Raw genomic sequence first — 6,000 nt, 5'->3', positions numbered from 1 at the left:
ACTGGAATATTTTACTGCTTTACAAAGGTATCATCATTGGCTCTTTAATTATTAGAAGGGGCTTGAACCAGAAACATGTGGCTCAGAGGTAAGAGATGACACATTTTGCCACAAGACTTCCACGCATTCATACAGGACCTTTAAAATACCCCGAAATGACAGTTTATCAGAGGGTTACAAAACAAATTATGAAAAGAGGTATTTGGGAAGTTATCTAAAAGTTTGGTCAAAGAGATAGCTCATCATGAATGACTTAAGGATGAAAGAAAGGTAGAGCAGTGAACAGTTTTTGGAAAGGATTTCTGGAGTTCAGGGCCTTGGTATAGGAAAGCATAATCATCAGTGGTGGAGGGATTAAAACTGGAATGTTCAAGGTGCCATAATTATAGGAATACAAACCTTTTGGAGGTTTGTGGTAATGGAGGAAATGGCAGAGATTTGGAGCAATTTGGCAGTGAATGATTTTTAAATCAAGGAGGAAATTTTAAAATTAAGGCATTATGCTAAAGTAAGTTCAGCATGATCGAGGTGATGGAACTTGGTGATAATCTGAATATTGGCAGCAGAGGTTTAGATGGCTCACGTTTATGGGGATTAGAATGAAAGGAAAAGGGTCAAGAGTTTGCGGGAATAGACAATACCCAAGGGAACAGAGCCATGATTGAGCTATTCAGCTGCAGATAAGTTTAAGCAGGAGCTATTTAGTGGTAGTGAAAATAGGCAGATTTAGTTATGACGCAGATATATAGTTAGAAGTTCATCTGGGGACCAAATATGTCACCAATGCTGTAAATCATCTCTCTAGTCTCAGACAATTGCCAAGATTGGGGATGTATTGCTAACTTGAGAGCAATGATTGGAGTATTAGCAGAAGATGATAGCTTCAGTCTTTCCAATAGTTAATTGGAGAAAATTTCTGCTCAACCTGGACTGGATGTTGATAAGTTAACTGTCATTATGGGATGACACTGCGGCTCAGTGGTGAGCGCTGCTGCCTCACAGCGCCAGGGACCTGGGTTTGATTCCAGCCTTGGCTGAATGTCTGTGTGGAGTTTGCACATTTCCCATGCTCTGCACAGATTTCCTCCAGGTGCTCTGGTTTCCTCCCACAGTCCAAAGATGTGCAGGTTAGATGGATTAGCCATGGTAAATGCAGGGTTACAAGGATGGGGGGAGGGGGCATGGTGGTGGAGGTGGATCTGGCGAAGATTCTCTACGCAAGGTTGGTGTGGACTCGATGGGCTGAATGGCCTGTTTCCACACTGTAGGGATTCTATGACATTCTTTGAACTTGGGCCAATCTCACACGATAAAGAGACAGCGAATGCTCTGAGCGACAGTGGCACTTTACATGAAGAGTTTTAAGTAATATGACAACATTGGAAAGTCAAGAGAGATGGCTGTCAAGAACTTGAAGGGTCACTGGATCAGAAACATTGACTCTGCTTTCTCTCTTCAAAGATCCCTAAGTTTCTCCAGCTATTTCTATTTTTGAATGTAATTACGTAATTGATCATGCTGTGTTTTGTGGCTTCTAAAGACTTAATAAGCAGCAAGTTTCAGTGACTACTGCACATGAGGAAGTTCACAAGTTACCCTGCTTCCAATTGGTAATGGAAGTTCCTTGCAGTATTGAAGAGATATTGAGAAACCATGTATCAACCTGTTACCCTCAACTTAGCTGAAAAGCAAGAGTCATAATACACCTATAAATTCAACAGAATCAAATTTTCTAAGTTACTGCTGTAGACTGTCTCCTGTTGCCTTATTAGTTGAAGCCTTAAATGAACAATTAATTTTGGGATTTGAGTTTTAATTACAAGACCTCTGAAACTTATAAAAAGGCAACTCTGGATTTGTCTTTATCTTCAAAGGCACATAACATCTCTCGAAGAAAATCCCTGATCGAACTAAAACACCAACAGTTGCATCACAATTTTATAGAATCATAGAATGATATAACACAGGAGCCATTTGGTTAGTAAATTAGAGTCAGTGTAAGATTACTTCCATCATAGAGCCTTGCTTCAGTTTATAGACAGTATGATCATGACTGTGGGAACTGCCTGTTTTACTGGGTATGTGAGACAATATATGAAAAACTTGTGCAGCAGATAGTAATTTAGTGCAACTTGAAAATGAAGTTGGGCTTGGTAGCCAAAGGTCAAAAGCACCAAGTGCTTTTTCTATGTATCTCCCAAGAAGTAATAAATGGAAGGTTGCATACAATCTTATTATTTTGTATTAAAGTTGGACATGAATAAAACATATAAAATAAACTAAAAAAAACTAAATTTCTAGAGAATATGTTGAATTTATCGTTGAATGGATGCAGAAATCAGTCTGCAGCCTGATGTCAAGGTCTATTTGGAACCAATGACATGTGTGGGAATAGACTGAGTTCTACTGACAGAGCCTCAGGGGCTAAGGATGAAGTCAAAGGAGTGGGGTTTCATGGATAGCAATATTGAAAATGGCAACATAATGCTTTCATTACTGGACTGGCAATTTAGTCAGGCCTGTAGTAATGAATATTACTTCAAATTTGAATACTTCAAATGAAATGAAATCCAAAACAGCAAAAGCTAGTAATAGATATGATAAGCGTGAAATTACCTGATTTTATAAATTCCATCTGGTTCACTAATATCATTTAGAGAAGGAAATTTGCCACACTAGTTTGGCAGATTTATGGTGCAAGACCTACTGCAATGTGCTTGACTTTTAATTGCCCACTGAAACAGCCAAACAAGCCGCTCCAGTATATTCAAGAAGGCAACAGAGGGACTACCTCTCAAAGGCATTTAAGGATGTGTTATAAATTCTGGCCCTGCAATTGATGCCACATCCCATGAATGAATAAAAAAGCCTCTAGATTATTCCCACCCTCCTTAAGGATAGTGGCAGTAAGATAGACTAATGTATAGGTACAGGGAATGGTACAGAAATGACACTTCAGATTTTTGAGGCAATGGGACCAATCAGAGACAGGATGGAGCTACACAATATGAACAGATTGCACCTGAATGGAGCAATGTTCAATGTCCTCTCTGGCAAGTTAAGTAACTCTATGCTCCAAGTTGCCCTAATTTAGCAGGGCACCACTGTGAAGTATTAGAAATGGATACAAGGTGCACTGATAACTGAAAGAGACAAAGCCGTATAAAATAATGAATACTTCAGAAACAGGAGACGGCAGAAAATAGGAAATACAAGGTAGTCTCGGTTAGATATGTACTTCATGTGCCTGATATGTGACTATTAAGGTTTATAGCTAGCTGTAGGTACAATGTCATAAGGGGTTGTGATGTACTGGTGTTAATAGAGATCTATCTGTACTTACTACATTTTAAACTAGATTTAATATTCATCTACAATGTATTTGGGATAAACAGGGAAGCATACAAAATGGGACGAGTATTGACAGTGTTGATGAAACATCCTGTTAGAGTACTAGAAAGGGTTAATATATTTAAGGATACAAACATAGAATCTGGTTAGAATGAGAGAACATTAGAGGAGCTATTATGCAACTAGATGAAAACACAGATCATCAAATAGTGTGAAGAAGATAGAAGAATAAATTGCCTCAAGATACCAGAACTTTAGAATTTTGATAATGCATTTCAATTATCCTAATGTAGACTGGGAAAAGAGGGGAAAGGTTTCCTGAAATGTATACAAGAAAACATTCTTAATCAGTGTGTTTCCAGCCTAATGAGAAAGAAAGAAGTGTTGGATCACAGGAGTAAAACCTGAAAGAAAAACAAAGTGTGGGAGAAACTCACCACATCTGGCAGCAGCTGTGGAGAGGGAAACAGAGTTAACATTTAGAGTCCAATATGACTCTTCTTCTGGACTTGAAACGTTAACTTGTTTTTATCTGCAAAGATGTTGCCAGATCTGCTGAGGTTGTTCAGCACTTTCTGCTTATTGCATTACATAAAATGGGGCATGTTCCAAAGGGGGAAAATTTGAAAAGATATGATTACAGCTGCAATAATTGTCAAGTGTTTATGAAAGAGAACAAGGGAAAAATCAATCATTAAATTATAATATTTTACTGGGAAAGGGCAAATTTGAATGAGTTTGAAAGGGATCTGGTCCAACTGAAGTGTCATCAAAAATTGGCAGGTAAAGCAGTAAAAGAGCAATCAGAAGCTTTCAAACAAAAAAAAAGTTCAGGCGCAGATTAGGTACATTCTAATAAGGGAGGTAAAAGATGACTGTTTTAAAAAAATTGCTCACTGGCCAACGAAACACATTGAGCTTTAGCATTGCAAAAATAGACATAAAGCTTTTTGTTTTGCTCTCATTTGCAAAAGTACCAATATTAAATGGGAAATATAATTTTATAAAAACCGGAAGAATTGTGGATGCTGTAAGTCAGTAACAAAAACAGGATTTACTGGAAAAGCTCAGCAGATCTGGCAGCATCTGTGAAGAATAATCAGAATTAACGTTTCAAGTCCGGTGACTCTTCTTTAGTTCTGAGGAAAGGTCACTGGTCACAAAATGTTCAGCCTGAATTGTTTTCACAGATGCTGCCAAATATAATTTTACATTGCATGAGAAGACAGTGCTGATTGATTTCAATGTAGATTTGATTGGTAGAAGTGTTTCCATGGAAAATATACCTGGAAGATGACAATTGACAGTTAACTGCCAAGCTTTGTTAAACTTAAACCATGATGTGGAGGTGCCAATATTGGATTGGCATGGACAAAATCAGAAGTCACACAACACCAGGTTGTGGCCCAACAGCTTTATTTGAAATTACAAGCTTTTGGAACATAGCCCCTTTGTCCTGATAAAGGAGCAATGCTCTGAAAGCTTGTGATTTCAAATGAAACTGTTGGGCTATAACATGGTGTCACCTGACTTCTGACTAAATTTCATCCAGGCAGGTTGACTCTGCTTGGAAATGAAGCTTGCCAGTTACTTATTCCAGCTTTGATTGGCCTTCATAATGTCACATACTCGGTCAAGTGCTGCGTTGAAGCATTCTCATCTTCCCTCTTTTGCTCACACTCAGACCAAGACTGTAATAAGGTCTGAAGCGGAATGGCTTGTTGAAATTTAAACTCCGCATCGGTGAGCAGTTATTGGTGTCATTTGATATCACTGCTGGCGATACCTTCCACCTCTGTTATGCTGCTGATTAAGTGTTAACTGCTGGGGTGATAATTCACTGGACTGAATTTGATTTGCTTTTTATGTGTTGGATATACTTGGGCGATTTTCCATATTTTTGGTTGATGCCAGTGTTACAGTTGCACTGGAATGGTTAGGCATTCACTTTATTTTTGACTGACAAGAGAGTTTAGGTTTAATGGGGATCAGTTAGGTATGTGGAGTTAGGGCCTCAGTCAGCTCAGCCATAATCATATTGAAAGATAGCTTCATGGGCTGAGTGGCCTATTTGTAATTTTTTATGTTCCTCCAAGCAGTCAGGGTGCCCAAGCAGTGGAGGGAGTAAATGTTTAAGGCACTGAATGTGCTGCTAATCAAATGGGCTTGGGGTTGAGCTTCTTGAGTGATTTTGGAGCCACATACATCCAGGTCGGTGGAGACTACAGGCCGTTCTGTTATAACATGCATTTCATTAACACAAATTCACTGCAATACGATTGATGAGTTGTGGGCACTATTTCTAAAGCGCAAACTTTAAAAATGTGTATTGGCTGCAGCATAGTTACATCGCCAATGCTTTAAGTGCTGTTTCTAAAGTGAGATCTTCTATAATTCAGGGTTGCACAAGAACGCAACCATTGTATTAGAGAAGAACTACCTATATTTCATTAAGTGATCAACTTGTGCCTTATGGATGGTGGTAAGTCTTCACAGATTCACTTCTGATAGTTTATCCAGCTTCTGACCTGCTTTTGCAATCACAGCACTTTTGTAACTGGTTCTGGGAGGTCTCTGATCAATAGTAATCCCTTCAGATAATTATGGGGAAATTGACAATATTAATCCCATTGAATGTCAAGTAGATGA

This window comes from Chiloscyllium punctatum, chromosome 20 (genome assembly GCF_047496795.1).
Source record: "Chiloscyllium punctatum isolate Juve2018m chromosome 20, sChiPun1.3, whole genome shotgun sequence".
Taxonomy (NCBI): domain Eukaryota; kingdom Metazoa; phylum Chordata; class Chondrichthyes; order Orectolobiformes; family Hemiscylliidae; genus Chiloscyllium; species Chiloscyllium punctatum.
This window is presented reverse-complemented; position numbering follows the sequence as displayed.